The sequence below is a fragment of the Gossypium hirsutum genome, chromosome A12 (genome assembly GCF_007990345.1).
Source record: "Gossypium hirsutum isolate 1008001.06 chromosome A12, Gossypium_hirsutum_v2.1, whole genome shotgun sequence".
NCBI classification, from domain to species: Eukaryota; Viridiplantae; Streptophyta; class Magnoliopsida; order Malvales; family Malvaceae; genus Gossypium; species Gossypium hirsutum.
In genome coordinates, this window is record NC_053435.1 from 64,943,590 (window position 1) to 64,963,556 (window position 19,967).

Consider the following 19,967-nt stretch of genomic DNA (forward strand, 5'->3'; position numbering starts at 1 on the left):
ACATTCATCGCTCGCAAAGCAAACAGTGATTTCCGGCTTAAGGCGTCCGCAACCACATTAGCCTTTCCCGGGTGGTAATCAATGACAAGCTCATAATCCTTCAACAATTCAAGCCAACGTCTTTGTCGCAGATTCAAGTCCCGTTGAGTCATCAAATATTTGAGACTTTTGTGATCCGAAAACACATGGCACTTCTCACCAAACAAATAATGTCGCCATATTTTCAATGCAAACACAATGGCGGCTAGTTCGAGATCATGGGTCGGATAATTTCTCTCGTGTGGCTTCAATTGTCTCGACGCATAGGCCACAACTCGACCTTCTTGCATCAATACACAACCCAACCCGAGTAGGGATGCGTCACTATAAACGACAACTCTTTACCCGATTCGGGTTGCACCAAAATTGGAGCTTTAGTCAGATGAGTTTTCAGTTGATCGAAGCTTTTCTGACATTTCTCCGTCCATTCGAACTTAACATCCTTCTGAAGTAGCTTCGTCATTGGTGTGGCTATCATCGAGAAACCTTTGACAAATCGTCGGTAATAACCGGCGAGCCCTAGAAAGCTCCGGACTTCGGTAACGTTTCTCGGAGGCTTCCAGTTAAGTATGGCTGAAATTTTGCTCGGGTCAACCCGAATACCCGATGCGGATACCACATGACCCAAGAAGCTAACCTCTCTTAGCCAGAACTCACACTTACTGAACTTAGCATATAACTGCTTATCCCGCAAAATTTGCATCACTAGCCTCAGATGCTCAGCATGTTCGGCCTCATCTCTTGAATAGACCAAGATGTCATCAATAAACACAACTACGAACCGATCCAAGTACGGCCTAAAGATCCGATTCATCAAATCCATAAACACCGCAGGGGCATTAGTGAGCCCAAACGGCATCACTAAGAACTCATAGTGACCGTACCTCGTTCTGAAAGCAGTTTTGGGTACGTCCGAATCTCGAATCCGTAACTGATAATAACCCGATCTCAAATCTATCTTTGAAAACACCGATGCTCCCTTTAATTGATCGAACAGATCATCTATACGCGGTAACGGATACTTATTCTTTATCGTCACTTTATTCAGTTGACGATAGTCAATGCACAACCTCAGGGTTCCGTCCTTCTTTTTCACGAACAATACTGGTGCACCCCAAGGCGAGAAACTCGGTCGAGCGAAACCTCTATCCGTCAATTCTTGCAACTGAGCTTTCAACTCTTTTAACTCAGTTAGTGCCATACGATACGGAGCGATCGAAATTGGCGTAGTTCCAGGTACAAGCTCAATTCCAAACTCTACTTCCCGAACAGGTGGCAAACCCGGTAACTCTTCAGGAAAAACATCCGGGTATTCACAAACCACCGGCACCGATTCGGGTTTCTTTTCTAACTCCTTGTCATCAAGTACATACGCGAGGTATGCTTCGCACCCTTTCCTTACATATTTCTGGGCCAACATTGCTGATATTACAGCTGGCAACCCCCTTAAGTCCGCAGACTCAACTCGGATTATTTCGTTATTTGCGCACCTCAAATCGATAGTCTTGCTTTTGCAATTCACAACCGCATCATGCGCGGTTAACCAATCCAAACCAAGAATAACATCAAACTCGTCGAACGGCAAAAGCATCAAATCAGCCGGAAAACAGGATTCTCGGATTAATAGAGGGCATCTCTTACACACTTTATCAACAAGTACGCATTGACCCAAAGGGTTTGATACTCGAATTACGAGCTCAGTAGACTCAACAGGTAGAGTCTTACTGGTTGCTAAGGTTTCGCATACATATGAATGAGTAGAACCAGGGTCAATCAATGCAATCACATTAGTATCAAAGAGAGTGAAGGTACCAGTGATGACGTCGGGGGAGGATGCCTCCTCTCGTGCGCGAATGGCATATGCTCTAGCAGGAGCACGGTTCTCGGCGCGATCGGCCGTATCAGAAGCCCCCCTCTGACTACCACCCCTGCCTCCAAAAATTCTCGGTGGTCTACCTCTAGATGTCACTCCACTAGGTCTTGCACCTTGAATCTTATTCTTCTCATCCAGCTCCGTGCAATCTCTAATGAAGTGGTCCTTCGAACCGCATCCGTAACAGGCCCTGTTAGTAGACTTGCCCCAACATTCACCTAGGTGTCGTCTTCCACATTGGGGACATTCAGGTTTCTCGTGCCGATTATTGCCCACACTAGCTACCGAAGTAGCTCGGGAGCCCATCGATGGTCTTGCCCTGATGGAAATTCCCGTAGTCGCCCTCGACTTACTAATGTCCTCCCTGAACTTCTTCACAGCTGAGAACGGAGCTTTACCCGTCGATCTTTTACGATAATCTCTAGCTTCAAATTCAGCCTTCCTCTTCTCCTTTCCAAGTTCCTCCGCCTTGCAGGCTCGTTCGACTAGTGTTACGAATTCCTTTATTTCCAGAATACCCATTAGTAGCTTTAAATCTTCGTTCAATCCTTCCTCAAATCTTTTGCACATAGCAACCTCATCAGCTACGCACTCCCGGGCATACCTACTAAGTCTTACGAATTCATGTTCGTATTCAGATACAGTCATACGGCCTTGCTTGAGTTCCAAGAACTCCTTACGCTTCTGGTCAATGAACCGTTGGCTAATAAATTTCTTCCGAAATTCCGTTTGAAAGAAGTCCCAAGTTACTCGCTCGTTCGGGACTATGGAAATCAATGTCCTCCACCAATAGTAGGCTGAGTCTCGCAACAAAGATACAGCACATTTTAGACATTCATCGGGTGTGCATGACAATTCATCGAACACCCGAATGGTGTTATCAAGCCAGAACTCGGCCCTTTCGGCATCATCAGTTACTATGGCCTTGAACTCCTCGGCCCCACGCTTCCTAATCAAGTCTACAGGTAGCTTACTCAGCCTCACAGGATCAGCGACTGACGGCCTTACAGGCTCTTGGGGTGGGTTATTCAAATTTGGGAATTGTTGGACAGCCGGGTTGGCTCGGGCATATTGCGCGAACCACTCATTCATCATGGTAAAGAAGGCTTGTTTAGCCCCCTCACCTTGATTATTCGCAGATGACTGGGGTTCAACAGGCGGCGTCCCTTGTGCAGGAGCAGCCGCTACGCTCTCAACGTCATCCGCTAGGGTTCTTTCTTCACCGGGATCCATTTACTAATCAAGACAAAAACATTTCAACCGTCAGAAGTCATCACCCTTTTAAACATTAACATTATGGCATGTATAGCTAGACTCATACGTGCTATGGCAGTCCTAGAACCGACTAAACCATAGCTCTGATACCAATAAAATGTAACACCCCGAACCCGAAACCGTCATCGGGGTCGAACACGAGGTGTTGACTGGCTTTACCCTCTTACAAAATTTATTTTCCAGACACTGCCCAATCTGTGTACTAGTCGTTTTAAAATTCATATCTTGAGTTTCGTAACTCGAAAATCAGTTTCGTAATTTTTCCCAGAAACTAGACTCATGTGCCCATCTATGTATTTTTTTCTAGAATTTTTGGTTGGGCCAATTAGTACAGTTTATTAGTCAAAGTTCCCCAAGTTGCAGGGTCGACTACACTGACCTTTGCCCATTACGACTGGGATATCTCCCTGCACGGGCTTCAATACTGTTGCCGTTTGTTTCTATGGAAACTAGACTCAGAGAGGAATCTGCACATATATGGTACGACCCCTAATTATCTCTGGTTAATTTATAATGAATTTCCAAAGTTGGAGCAGGGAATCCAGAAACCGTTCTGGCCCTGTCCACTAAAATCTGATTATCTCTTAATATACTGCCCATATGATCTTTTCGTTACTTCCTCATGAAAACAGACTCATCGAGCTTCGATTACATAATTTATTCATCAATTAATTCCACTCCTACTATTTTTAGTGATTTTTCAATCTCATGACACTGCTGCTGCCAGCATCTGTTACGAAAGTAACTAGGTCCATTTCATGCCTACCCTCGATCCAACTCAATCGAACATTCGTGCCATTTTCGCATGGCTTAAAGTTTACATGCCATAATTCAAACACAACGGACTAGCTTATACATGCCAAAATGATCTTCTAAGCACACTAAGAAGAAAGTACCAAAACTAGCTATCTGGTGTGATGACTTCGTTGACGGCCCGACCCCGCAAAGATTGATGAGTCCAAGCAACCTATAATGGGTGACAAGGAAACACCGGGTGAGTTTATAACTCAGTAAGTCATAAGCAATGCTCTACTATACATCAATAACATTATCACAAGAGGAATAAAATGGAATGAGACAATTTACTCCATCCATACCGAACCATACCATAGTTCCACCAACCTACCGATTCAATTTCATATCAATTCATGCCTTCACAATTCATATACTCATCAATAGGACATTGAAGCATTTTCATAAATCAATTTATTTTCGTTACAATCAAACCACAAAACGGCCTTTCACCCATCCTACGATAAATTTTTATGTACGTGACTTCAAGTATAGTTGTCACATAGGTTCAACTTACCGAGCTCAACACCAAGTATACGCATAGCACATATTAGCCATGTCCTCAAGACACTTACCCGATCCGCTGTCCGCGATCAGCTCAATAGTGTCGCACACATAGTGTCCATAATGATTCACGAATGTATATTGAGCCCGCACACTCAGTGCTATATAATCAACTCGCACATTTAGTGCCACGTAATCAAATCGCACACTTAGTGCTACATAGTCAAACCCGCACACTTAGTGCCGCATGGTCAATTCGCACACTTAGTGCATCATATTCATTTCGCACACTTAGTGCAACAAAGTAGAATCGCACACTTAGTGCTGTACAATTTAATCCCGCGCACTTAGCACCAATCTCATGGTCATAAATGGTTATCCCGCACATTTAGTGCCGAGATCAACAACTCATTACATCTCACCTCATTTATTTCATTCAACAATTTCATCATCACATACGTACATGCATATATATATGTACATTTATTCTTTCCATTCAGCATCAATACACAACATTATGACCATTGAAATAATACCAACTACATGCTTAATGACTTACCTCGTGTTGGGTAAGACGGTTCCAACTCGGCTACTCGATAACCTTTTCTTTGCCTTTGCTCGATTCACCTCCTTTAGCTCCTTGAGCTATATCAATAATTTAACTAGTTTAACCACCTTGCTAAATTTTTACAATCCAATCTCACATGTATATGTATGTTAGTATATTCGGCTAATAATCTCATGCAACTACCAAAGCCGAATCAACTAAATATACTTATGTATACACACATATATCATCATCGAAATCACCTAAGCTTAGACATCGATTTTTAATTTCAAGTAAGTTGCCGAATGCAACCTTACTAAATTCTCATGGATTCAATATACCATTACCATGAAATCAACAACCAAATTCATAGACAATTTAGGAAAATCACATTACAATTCTCATATTCAAGCAAAGACCATGGCCGAATGCACATATGACCTCATAACAAAAATATTGAACCTTTGGTTGCCCAATTAGCTTAACATCCATCAAATTTTTAAATCAAGAAGCTCACCTCATCTATAATCAACTCTCAATGCCCTAAGGCATCAAAAACAACATCAAAGAAATACAACCATCCATGGCCGAATGTCCTAGCCGAATTGTTTTAACCATGAGTAACATAACAAGCATAGATCGTGTTTATGGATATACCGTGGCCGATTCAAGCTAATCACCTCCAAAATCATCAACCATTTTCGTTGCATATAACATATATAAACATGAATAAGTTTCATATAATCCCTTAACACATTAATTTCTTTCATCAACAACCTTTTCCTTGAACACTTTCTCATGACCGATTGCTCATGTTATCAACAAGATTCAAAGTTTAAACATGGGCTATTTAAAACATGCATGCATCTCAAAGACAACATCAAACATACCTTAGTCTAACCACCACCATAGCCGATTTTTCTCAAGCCTTTTTCCCCTTCCTTTCTTTCCTCTATTCGGCCAAGGATGTTCAAGAATGAACTCTTTTTTTTTTTTGTTTTCTTTCTTCAATTCACGGCAACAAGGGGGGGGGGGGTGAGACCATGTACTTTTTTTTTTTCCATCACCCTTCTTTCATTATTTAATCACCATGCTTATTATTTTATTATTCTTAACATGCATCACTAGCATAACATGTTGGAGACATGTTTCCACCTATAGCATGGCCGGCCACTACATATTAGGGAGGGGAATTTGACATGCAAGTCCCCTTTTTCTTCCACATGCACTAATAGGTCCTCATGCATTGACCTATCACATTTTAAAATTTTCTCATATAAGTCCTATTGACTAAATTCACATGCAATCGACTAAATCGAAGCTTGAAATTTTACACATTCATGATTACATATTCTAGACAATAAACATCACATTCAAACCTTTCGGTGACTCGGTTTAGCGGTCCCGAAACCACTTCCTGGCTAGGGTCAATTTTGGGCTGTCACACCCAAACGTATTACGGTAGTCCTAGAATCGACTAAACCATAGCTCTGATACCAATAAAATTGTAACACCCCGTACCTGAGACCGTTGCTAGAGTCAGACACGAGGGGTTCGCAGACTTAAACCACTTATTTGCACAGTCTGTTTTAAATTTCCAGACGAGCTGGCTAACTGCGTCACTGTCACCTTAAAAATCATATCTCGAGTTCCAAAACTCAAAAACCAGTTCCGTAAACTTTTCCTGAAACTAGACTCATATTTTCATCTAAAAAATTTTTTCTAGAATTTTTTGCTAAGCGAATTAGTACAGTTTATTAGCTAAAGTCTCCCCTGCTTCAGGGTTCGACTACACTGACCTTTGCGCATTACGACTTGGATATCTCCCTGTACAGGGATTCAATACTGATACCGTTTGTTTCTATAGAAACTAGACTCAAAAAGAAATCTATACATATATGGAATGACTTATAATTATCTCTGGTTAATTTATAATGAATTTCCAAAGTCGGAACAGGGAATACAGAAACTATTCTGGCCCTGTCTCACGAAAACTTAAATATCTCTTAACATACTGTTCATATGATCATTTTGTTACTTTTCTATGAAAATAGATTCATCAAGGTTAGATTACCTAATTTACTCACTATTTAATTCCATTCCTACTATTTTTAATGATTTTTCACATTCACGTCACTGCTGCTATCAGCATCTATTTTTAAGGTAGACATTACCTATTACATAGTTTCCATGATTCAACTAGCCCTTTTTCATATATAGCACAAAATATGATCATGATTAACCATTCCAAGGGCTAATCATTCCCAAACATTTCCATACCTCTTAATGAACATCATACAAGACGATTATAATATTAAGCTCAAAGTGTATATAAGCCATTTTCGCATGGCTATCCAAATTTATACAAAACCAAAGGGTCCATGACCAACAACAAAAAGGGTAGTCCTATACAAGCCATTTCAAAGTTCAACCAAAAGTGTACCAAAAGGGGCTTTGATAGTGTGGGAGACTTCGACTTCAATAATCTCGAGTCCGATAGCTGACGAACCAAAATCTATAAAACAGAGATTCAAAGAATGGAGTAAGCATTTAATGCTTAGTAAGTTTTGAGCAATGGAATTAGGCTCAACTGAAGTATAGCATTCATATAACTAAACGGATAATTTCATATACACATATATTCTCAAAAATCAGTCCTACTTCACATTTCCAACCCTTAAATTCATACATAAGGGATCAACTTAACCAAAACCGGAAGCTCCTTAATCGACTGAGCAAATACTATTTAAGAGGAATCAATTAATCCAATGCATGTACAACACATACCTCGTTGTTGAGTTTTTACGAGCGTATTAATTGAAATTATTACAGTAGATCGCTCATTCCCAAATCACGTACCTTCGGAATTTTACCGGATATAGCTACTCGCTCAAATGCCTTTGGGACATAGCCCGGTTAGAGTAACTCGCACAATTGCCTTCGGGACTTAGCTCGGATTTAGTAACTCGCACAAATGCCTTCGGGACTTAGCCCGAATTTAGTAACTCGCACAATTGCCTTCAGGACTTAGCCTGGATTTAGTAACTCACACAATTGCCTTCGGGACTTAGCGCGGATTTAGTAACTCGCACAAATGCCTTCGGGACTTAGCCCGGATTTAGTAACTCGCACAAATGCCTTCGGGACTTGCCCGGAACTAGTCACTAGCGCAGATGCCTTCGGGACTTAGCCCGGTTTTCATCCAAATATTCATACACATATCAATAAATCATGACACATCTATATTTCATTTTCATAATTGGGGTTCAAACACACGTCACGTATTAAGCAATCCCATTTTCGGCTCACTAGCCACATACAAACAACATGGTTTAATTTGCTTTATGACACTATCTCTATGCACATACGGCTACCTGTCATACGTATAGACTAATTAACTCAACATATGATTCAAGTAGAATCATCATATCACCGCATATTTGTTATGCTCATACATCATGACTTAATCAAATCGGTAACTAAGTCTCGTTACTCGAAAACTTACCTTGGATGTTGTCAAACGATTTCGATGGCTATTCGACCACTTTTTCCTTCCCTTTATCGGATTTAGTTCCCCTTTGCTCTTGAGCTTAACCTAGATACAAGTATGGCCGAACCTCTTCCTAATCCTCTTCCAAGCCGAACATGAAGCAAGAGCTCCCTCCTTCTTCCTTAGAACTTTCGGCCAAAGAAATGAAAAAGGATGGACATTTTTTTTTCTTTGTTTTCATCATATTCCCTTTCATTATTTTATTACCATGCTCTTTATTTTATTTTTCCTAACATACATCACTAACATAACATGTTTGTGACATGTTTCCACCCATAGCATGGTCGGGCACTATGCTTTAATTTGGCTAATTTGACATGCAAGGACAAGCACTTTCCCACATATATTAATAGGCCACTTTAACACTTGCCTAGCATATTTCTAAATTGTCTCACATAAGTCCCTACTAATAAATTTCACATACACTGACCAAATTAAAGTATGGAACTATCACAAAAGCATTTACGCACATCATAAACACAGAATATAACCTTTAATTATTTATAAGACTCGGTTTCGTGGTCCCGAAACCACTTTTCGACTAGGGTCAATTTAGGGCTGTCACAAGTTCTCTGTTTTCGAGGAAGAATTTGTATGCCGAAAGACTCCAACTTGAGATTGATGATTTTGAAAGAGGCACATAATGGACCTTGTGCTATGCATCCAGGAGGGCGTAAGTTGTATCGAGACTTGCGAGAGCAATATTGGTGGCCTGGGCTTAAGCGAGAAGTGACCGAATTTGTAGGGAGATGTTTGACATGTCAACAAGTGAAGGCCGAGCATCAACTACCTTCGGGATTGTTACAACTGTTAAAGATACCACTTTGGAAGTGGGAAAGGGTAACTATGGACTTTGTGAGTGGGTTGCCGTTGACACCTTCTAAGAAGGATTCGGTTTGGGTGATTGTGGATAGACTCACGAAATCTGCTCATTTCATACCTGTCCGAACCGATTACTCACTTCAGAAGTTAGCCAGATTGTATGTGGCAGAAATAGTACGGTTGCATGGTGTGCCAGTATCGATAATTTCAGACCGAGACCCAAGGTTTACATCTCGGTTTTGGCAGAAGTTGCATGAGGCATTGGGAACGCGATTGGACTTCAGTACGACTTTTCACCCTCAGTCGGATGGGCAGTCGGAGAGGGTTATTCAAATTTTAGAGGATATTTTGAGAGGTTGTGCTATTGAGTTTAGAGGCAGCTGGGAGGACCATTTGCCATTGGCGGAGTTCGCGTATAACAACAGTTACCAAGCAAGTATTCAGATGGCTCCATATGAGGCACTATATGGGCGAAGGTGTCGTTCGCCTACTTGTTGGGCAGAATTGGGGGAAAGGAGAATACTTGGACCAGAGTTGGTAGCTGATACTGAAGACAAGATTAGGGTGATCAGGAAGAGGTTAAAAGAGGCGGCGGATCGACAAAAGTCTTATGCCGATCTGAAGCGTAAGGATATTGAATATGCGGTAGGGGACATGGTCTTTTTGAAAGTTTCGCCTTGGAAGAAGATTTTGAGATTTGGTAAGAAGGGTAAGTTGAGCCCACAGTTTATTGGGCCTTACTGAATCACTAATCGGATAGGGCCGGTGGCTTATCAGCTGGAGTTACCTCCAGAACTGGATCGCATTCACGATGTCTTCCATGTGTCCATGCTAAGGCGATATCGTTCTGACCCAACTCATATCGTGCCAGTTGCAGAAGTTGAGGTACGGTCGGATTTGACCTTTGAAGAGGAACCTGTGCAAATACTTGATCGTGATGTCAAGGTGTTGAGAAGGAGGTCAGTCCCGTTGGTGAAGGTACTTTGGAGGAACCATGGCAAGGAAGAGGCTACTTGGGAGACCGAAGAGGCAATGCGTCAGCAGTACCCTCAACTGTTTGGATTAGGTAAATTTCGAGGCCGAAATTTCTTTAAGGAGGGTAGAGTTGTAACATCCTGATTTTCGGGTTTTTCGCGATTCCTGATATTTTAAGTAATTTTTCTAAAATTTGGTATGTGATTATGGAATTCATAATTTGGGTGTGTAAATGGGCTTATGGAAGGCTTATGAGTTAGCCAAAACCCGGTTGAATTTTTAAATTTTAGACTTAGGTGTTAGGGGTTCTGGCTAGGTCACCTTATATTAAGTTGTGGGTAAAGTGTATCACAAAAAAAGCTGTAGTAAAGTGGCAAGGGTGACGCCACTAAGCTCCTAAAAAGGTGGCGTGTGGAGCATAAGGGAAGACCTGGGATCGATTCCCTGTGTTGGCAAATAAGAGTATTTATTTTTATGTGCAAGAAGGGTAAGTGTTGGAACCTAAGTGGATTCTGTAAGAGGAGAGTTGGATCAAGTCAAACGTATGGATTAAGGAGGGATAAGGGGAGAGATTTTAGGGATTTGAGAGAAGGATAGAGCTTAGCCGTTTGGAAGGGGTTAGAGAGGGGAATTCGGCAGAAGGGTATTAGGTTAGTAATTTCGGCATTAGGGTCCTAGCTGTGCCGTTTTCTCCTTTGTTTTAGTTTTCTCTTCTTCTTTTTTCTTCCCTAGCCGAATCTACCATCCTTCCTCTCATCTTTTCTCCCTTTTCTTTTTCAAAATCTAGCCTATTACTTTCCTCTACTCATTTATTATTTCTTTCTTTAATCTCTACTTCTGCCGAAATACCGCAAAAAAGCCGAAATCAGTGAAGATAGATGGGTGCCGATTCTTTGTGACCAGCAACCTTTTCTTTCCTTTTCAATAGTTGGCATTCAATTCCTTTACCTTTTAGGCATCCGGATTCAAGAGGAGGAAGACTGTGGTAAGTGTTCGAACTCTAAACAATTCCTAGTGTAACTATGGCCAAAAGCCGAAACCCCTCTAGTTTAGGGAGGTGGCCAATGTGGGTGTAGGCCTTATGGGGTCTTCTTTTAATATTTTTGGTTTATTTATTGAAGGAGCAGCAAGGTGTAGTGTCGACTTGGAGTAGCTTGGATCACCGGAGTGGCTAGACCTAGTCATCAATCGCGACAAAGGTAAGATTCCTAAGGCCATTATGGATGGTGGCCGAATGTGTAAGTATTAGTATTAGATGATTTAAGGTTTGGTTCAATTATGGGAAGCTGATTATTAACGATGGATTATAGGAGAAATCGTGTAGGAGATCTCGTCGAGGAATATCGCCAAGCAGGTGTGTAACGAACCCTTTTCATAGCTTAGAGCGATAAATGCCGAAAAGCCGAAATGCCGAAATTCTGGCATTTCGAGGACTTGTGAGCAAGCAAACGCTCACTAGTTAGTTAGAATCGATGATTTGATGATCGGGAATAATGGAAACGGTAAGGACGTGTTTTTGGCGTTCACGGTAAGTTGGGCTCGAGGGGCTGAATTAGGGCCCAATAGGCTTTCGGGCCCATTTGGGTAAATTTGGTAGGAAATGGAAATCTGTTAAATTGCATGTTAAGACTGTTAATACTGTTATGGATATAGGCTAAATGGGCCTAGATGACAGAATCGGCTAAGTAGGGCCATTAGGGGTTTTTGGCCCAATAACTCGATTTCGCTAAAAATGGGCCAGAATCACTGTTTGCACCCATGAATTGTTTGTAACCGTTAATGAACATGGAAACCCTAATTTTTGGTAAAATTACAAGATTACCCTTATAATATGAAAATGACCGTTTTGCCTTAGGTAAAAATGGCCATTATACCCCTAGGGTTTATATATGAACTTAATGCATGGGATTTTGATAAACATGATATGTATGATATGCACATGACATGTATGATATGCACATGATATGTATGATATGCACACGAGATGTTCATAAATGCATTGGGTTGGGTTTTATATGGATGGAGGAAGTGCAAAAGGGCTTATGCCCCAGTTATCAAAAGGGCTTATGCCCCAGTTATCAAAAGGGCTTATGCCCCAGTTATTAAAGGGCTTATGCCCCAGTTATTAAAAAGGGCATTGCCCCAGTTACTAAAAGAGGCTAGGCCTCCAGTTATATGATAAAGCAGCTATGCTGCCAGTGGAGAGTTATGGCAGGGTGGGTCGAGTTAATCCCCACATGGTGTGTTAGTTGGTACGGGTGGAGAGTAGCGGAAGGTGGGTTGAGTAGTCTCCCCAAATGGGTTGCATTCTTTCATTGACATTACATGTGTTATAAAAATGGGCCTTTGGGCCACACCGTTTACAGTAAAGGCTTCGGCCCAGTAATATGAAATGTGAGAAGGCTTCGGCCCAGTGTTATGAATTATGAAATATGAAAAGGGCTATGGCCCAGTACATGTTTGAGATTGGTTTTGGGCTTAGACCCAACAGGCCGTTATTGTTTTGGGCTCTGAAAGGGGCTTGTTGCACACTGAGTTTCCAAACTCACCCCCTTTCCTTAACCTTGCAGGTGAGCCTTGATGTGGGGACTTGGGCCGGAGGGGATTCAGAGTAGACACGGTGATTGTCTTTGGACTTTTAAATAAGCGTTGGGTTTCATTAGATTTCCTTTGATTATTACTTATTTTTGGGTTGTAATAAGACCATTTTAACTTTCCTTTTATTTCTTTTCGGGATTATTTTAATTTTAATAACTTCAAACCTGGTTGATAATTATTCAAATGGGCTAGACTTAGGACGTTTTTTCAAAACGATACTTGTTTTCAAAAGAGTTCAACACCACGATTAATCGATTTATAAAAGTCGTTCAGTTAAACAAATTTAAACTCGAGATAGCAAAGTGTGGCTATGGTTGTGGGCATGTCTAGGATTGGATCCAATCAAAGAGCTTGGTACTTAAGCAGCCTTCATGGCTCACCTCCTCTATCTCGGATACCTACCTGGTGCCCAGCTTCCATACACTTTGTTAACTCAACAAAATATATGGTTTTTAAAACACTAAAATAGAACGTGGGTTTTCAACTCCAATGTGGCACGTCAGATTCGGCCATAACGTCTGGGCCGGGTTTGGGGTGTTACATAAACTTAAATGCATATAAATCAAATTACCTTTCAACTGACCAACTCGCTCAGATAAAATGAACTGAGTTGATTTCAACTATCAAATAATAACATATCAAAATACTCATTTCTTCGTGCTGTTAAACGACTCAAACATACAATCTTTTTTAATGCCATTAACATGCTAATCAAAGATCTTTACATCTGCATTAGCTCGAGGAAATAAAATATCCTGATTGAACTCATTCACTTTAAACAAACTTACCTGAGAAAAGAAAACCATCATACAATTTAACCTTGAGCTTCCACTATCACACCTTTGCGAATGTCAATTCCTTTCACGAGTATTAGAGAAATCTTGATACCAGAATCACCACGTTCCTATGATCGAATCAAAAATACCCCCATAATAAACATAGTTATCACAAGTCAAAGAACACACATTAAAGATGAGCCATGCTTGATAATTTACGAAATAAGGATGATAAGAAAACTGAGATAAAGAAATCCAAGATGCGAATACCATACTAGAAGTTCGAGAACATAAATCATAAGAAATAATAAAGATCTTGATGATTCCTCGGAGAAAACCAGAAGAAAAAAAATGCTTACACGCTCTGGAATCAATTGTAACAAAGATAATATATTTTTCAAACATATATATATAACCAAACAACACCTAGTAGAAACAGAAGAATAGCCTCACATAAATTTTCACCATCTATTTTTAGTCCAAACATAATAGAATAGAACCCCAAAGTGAGAGAGATAAGATATGCTGATCATCAACCAACCAGGCCAATAGTGCTTTCATCTAACATTATAATCAGCTAGCATTCTCATACAATAAGAATTTCATCAGAAAACGAACAATCACATATATCTCTAAGGATAAATGGATATATAAAATACCAAGGAGAGATCATCATAATCTATTCAATTTCAGCTATTACACTCGAACATTTTTATGATTCAAATATCATTTCTCTGACTAATTCTATCATCACTAATCTAGTATTATTCCTGTAACAACCCGATTTAGACCCTAGTCGAAACGGTGGTTTTGGGACCACGAATCTAAGTCAAAAAAATATTTAAATATTATTTTTTGAGATTATTACATGTGAATTTGCATGTGTGAAAGTTTTGTATGAAAAATTGATCATTTGTGTGCTTAATTTAATAAAAGGACTTAATCGCGTAAATTAAAAATTTGATAGTTTAAAACATAAAGGCTGAATTGTCAGTGCCTTTTTTAAATTGGAGTATTTATGTTAAAAATAAACCATAAACAATTGTGATGGACGATTGTGCCCATGTTTATAATTGTTTTCTATTTTAATATAAAGGATAAATAAGTAATTAAGTTAAAAGTTAACATATATTATAATAAAACATAAAAAAATTATTTTTCATTTCATTCTCTCATCACCAAAACTAAAGAAAAGAAAAAGAAACAAAAGCTTTGTAACATTCGGCCATTCTCAAGCTTGATTCAAGGTTAGTTTGGTTTCGGTTTTTGATAATTTTTCTATTTTTGAAATCATTGCTTCGAATACTATCCGACCCATGCTAGAATTTCTAATTTTGATGAATATTTTGAGTTATTCCATTGATGAATATTTGTTTTTTTGTGATGTTTGATGATAAATTATGAAACATATGTTTTGGATTAATATGTTTTGTATTGGAATTTTTGGTGAATTTGAGTAATTAGGGCTAAATTGCAAAAATAATAAATTGAAGGACTAAAATGAAAAATAAATGAAATGTGTGTGTTTGTATGTACTAGAGGAACATTCGGCCTAAGCATGTTGCATGGAGATTTTGTGTATTTTGTGTTTTATGCAGTTAGGACTAATTTGTAAAAGTATGAAATGTCAGGTGTAAAATGGTAATTTGCCCATTTATGTGTTTTTGGATTAAATTGAATGAAATTGTGTTTGAATGAGATTAATTTGAAATTATATAGATCAAGAACAAAAGAAATTGGACTTGGATCGGGGAAAAGCAAAAATAGTCGAATAGCCGATTTACATCGTTCCTAAACATCCCAGGCAAGTCTTTAAGCAGTTAAACATCATTAATTCTGAATGAAATTTAATTTAATATACTGATTTGGAATTTATAGATTTATGGTCGAGTTAGCCGAATATGGTTAAGCATGAAAACAATGTATTTGAGTTTAATTCGATTGAGTTATAACATTTGAAAGTCCGTATGAACTATATGGAATATCTGGAATTTTCGTTATATGAATTATGTATGAGACAACTTTATAATAGTTATTGTAGCACCCCTAACCTGTAACCGACATCGGATTAAGGTTACGAGGCATTACCAGACAGAAAGAACATTTCAGACCAATTCAAAATTACAGATATTATATAACATCATTTCATAAGCAATCATCTCTTAAGATGGTCTACGAAATGTAACACCCCTTACTCGTATCCGAGGCCGGGCTAAGGTACGAGGCGTTACCAGACAAACATACAAACATTAAACGAAAATACGAGCCATAAAATTTTATTCATATTTCAAAGCGTTCATTCTCTTACACATAGTCCCTTATTTGAGTCTACGGAGCCCAAAACATACTTTAGAAAGGGTTTGGGACTAAACTGAGAACTTACGAAAATCTTGGAAATTTCATGCTTTAAGGCTCCACACGCCCGTGTCCCAAAGTCGTGTTCCATACACGGCTGAGACACATGGTCGTGTCTCTCCCTGTGTGGAATATACCTAGGCTATTTTCCAAGCTTTGGTCAACCTTGATCTCTTACACACTATACAAAATCAAAAGCATATAACATGGTATTCATTTAATGATTATAAATCCTCAATTAAACCACAAACATAGCATTTGTATGTCATCATACATGTGCCTCTCATACTCATTTTACCTTGTTTATTATAGTACCACTTATACATTTATACGAAGATTATCATCTTACCAAATATCTTCAGCTTAATCATCAAGCATTCATATTTAAAGCTAGATCATATCTTTATAAAATACCACAATTCAGATGCGCAGAATAACATGTTTGCCTGAAACATTTCAATTCAATTCCATACCCAACAAGCATTACATTGAGACTAGTCATATATATATATACATGTCATGATACATAGCATTCTCTTTTTGTTTTCTTATAAACACATATCATTTATTTCATTATATCAATATTTCATATACCATAGTTTCCATGTATTCCACATATATTTAGTTTCCTCCTCCTCCTCTCCATTCCACATCTTTAATGTATATAGCATTCTTGTAAGTACGATTTCACAATTTACTAATAATTGTTCACATCAAACTGTCAACACGAGTCACAGTCACTTAATTATTTAAAATTCGAGCTACAGAGCTGCAAATTAAGATCTGTAAATTTCTCCTGAAACTAGACTCACATATCGTTCCACCATAAAATTTTCAAAATTTTTGGTTTAGCCAATTAGTACAGTTTATTCATTAAAATTTCCCCTATTTCACTTTCTGACAGTTCTCACCTCTCTTCACTAAAAAATAATTCTCTCACAGTACAGAACTCGGATAATGTTCTTGTTCATTTATCATGCAAATAGACTCATTGTGGATTTTAAAAATATAATTTTTAGCTTCTAATTATTTTTATCCAAATTTTTTTGATTTTCCAAAGTCAGAACAGGGGATCACGTAATCATTCTGAATCAGTCTCACGAAAACATAAATATCTCAAAATATAGAACTACTTTGCTTTCTATGTTTCTTTTATATGAATATAGACTCATTAATATTTAATTTGATATCTCACTCAGTCTCTGATTCAATTTATACTATTTTTGGTGATTTTTCAAAATCACGTCACTGCTACTGTCCAAAACAGTTTTATTGCTAATTCACTCTTTCACACTTTCTTTCTATTAACCTCATTTTAACATACATATCACAAATCAATTTCACCACATTTCATACATCACAAGTATAGGCCCATGATCACAAGGTCACCATAAAATCATCCTCATTTATAACTTACTTGTTTATAACCTTACCACATCCTGGTCACTTAATGAACACATCATTCATATAACCAAGTTCCTGCACATATTCATCACAAAACTCACAAAGCAATACATAGAGAGAGTCTCCCGTTGAACACTTCGGATCAATTCTCGATACTTGGTGGTTTCAGCACATAGCTCCACCCATCATATAGTTCGGCTCTCTTGTACACATGGTGAACACTTAGTACCACCCATGTGACCTAGCCAGTTTATCTCGTAGCTCTCTTGTCTACATGGTGTCCTTCACTTGGAACCACGCATGCGACCTAGCTACATATATCCCGTAGCTCTCTTGTCTACATGGTGTACACATAGTATCACCCATGCGACCTAGCTACATCATAATGTCTTGTAGCTCTCTTGTACACATGATGTGCACTCAGCACTATACATGTGACCTAGCTACATACCATCTGTATCATCCAATCTTTCCGAAGGTTCAACCGGGATTTCTCTCTCTTTTCCAACAATTTCACCAATCAAATAATTATCCACAAACATATTTCCAATATTTTTATAAAATATCATAATACAAGTAATAGTGATGTATTACTTACATATAAACTTACATCTCATTTAATATCAACGCAATAACATTAAATTACACATTATCTTATTAAAAATCATATGAATTTACAATTTCCCATAATATCCATAATCATAGAAATCACATTTATGTATGATAACTCAATGCACTTCATGTACCATAGACATATTTTTAAATCAATTCATAAACTTGGCACCATAATCATTTAATTTAACATAATTCAATTAATTCACTAAATTTAACTTTCAAATATAAATTATAGCATTATTATTGTATTATTATCATACCAACTTACATACTTTCAACACCTCGGAGATCATAGTAAATATATCAATTTTACATTGAAACATGCATAAATTAATGCTTGTTATACATATGAACTTACATTGATATTAAAACGGCCATTTTACCAACTTTCCCAATTTTCGATTTTTCTCTCATTCTAGGTTCAAATCTCATTTTCCGGGATCTAAAACATCATATTTACTTATTTAATTAATGTACTATTCAAAACAGTCCTTAACTCAAACTTTGGAAAAATTACAATTTTGCCCCTAAACTTTTGCATATTTACACTTTTGCCCCTAGGCTCGGGAATTAAACTTCATCCTTTATTCTTATGTTTTATGACATGATGATCACTTTTCCCTTCTATGGAAACATCAAATTCTCACTGTAACATATACTTATGACTATTAGGTATTTTTACCGATTAAACCCTTTTTCTCGTTTTCACTTAAAATCGAGTAGCACAAGTTGTCTAACATAATTTAAAACCTCATATTGTATCATAAAACACCAGAATACACAAATTTTACCTATGGGTATTTTTCCAAATATGAACCCTAGGTTGAATTATTGCTAGCATAAGCTAAATCAAGTTACCGGGACTCCAAAAACGTAAGGAACTTGAAAAATGGGGTTAGAACGGACTTACAATTGAGCTTGGGAAGCTTGAAAACCCTAGCCATGGAGTCTCCCTTGGTATACACGTCCATGGTAAAGAAGATGAGCAAAATTGGCTTTTAATTTTGTATTTTAATTCATTTTACCCCTAAATGACCAAAATACCCTTACTACTAAACTTTCCAAAAATTCCATCCATGTCCAATTTTTGTCCATAACTTAGAAATTGGTCAAATTGCTATTTAAGACCTCCTAATTAATATTTCAAATCAATTTCATACTAGAAACTTCTAGAATGCAAGTTTTGGAACTTATTCAATTTAGTCCCTAACTTCGAATTAAGCATTTTATGCATAGAATTTCTTCACGAAATTTTCACACAATCATGCAATCATATCATAGACCTCAAAATAATCATAAAATAATTATTTATATCTCAGATTTTGTGGTCCCAAAACCTCTGTTCCAACTAGACCCAATTTTTGGCTATTACAACTTTCCCCCCTTCAGAGATTTTCGTCTTCGAAAATCTTACCGGAGTGAGGTTTAGTATCTTTCTCATAATTTCCAGCATTACTAACTAATTGTTTTCAAGACGATACTTTCAGAAACACCCTGTCACCAATTTGAATCCCAAGATAACTCAGTAAACTCTGATATTTCTCTAACTCTGTCCTTCACTTGTCAACCATTCTCAGACTCTGGTCATATCTATAATTATTTTATCACTGAACTCTTTTATTCCACACTTAGGAACATAGTCAACATGATTCTCATGAATTTCTGTTATATACACCTCATCGGTAAGGGGGTGAGGTCGTACAATCTCTAACTCAATTCTGACATATATCTATATGACACATTTTTTTCATTATCCACATATGTCATTATAATCATACTATCCACTTCAAACAATTTATTATTCATACCTGTCTTACATAAAATTTCCAATTATCTCATTTC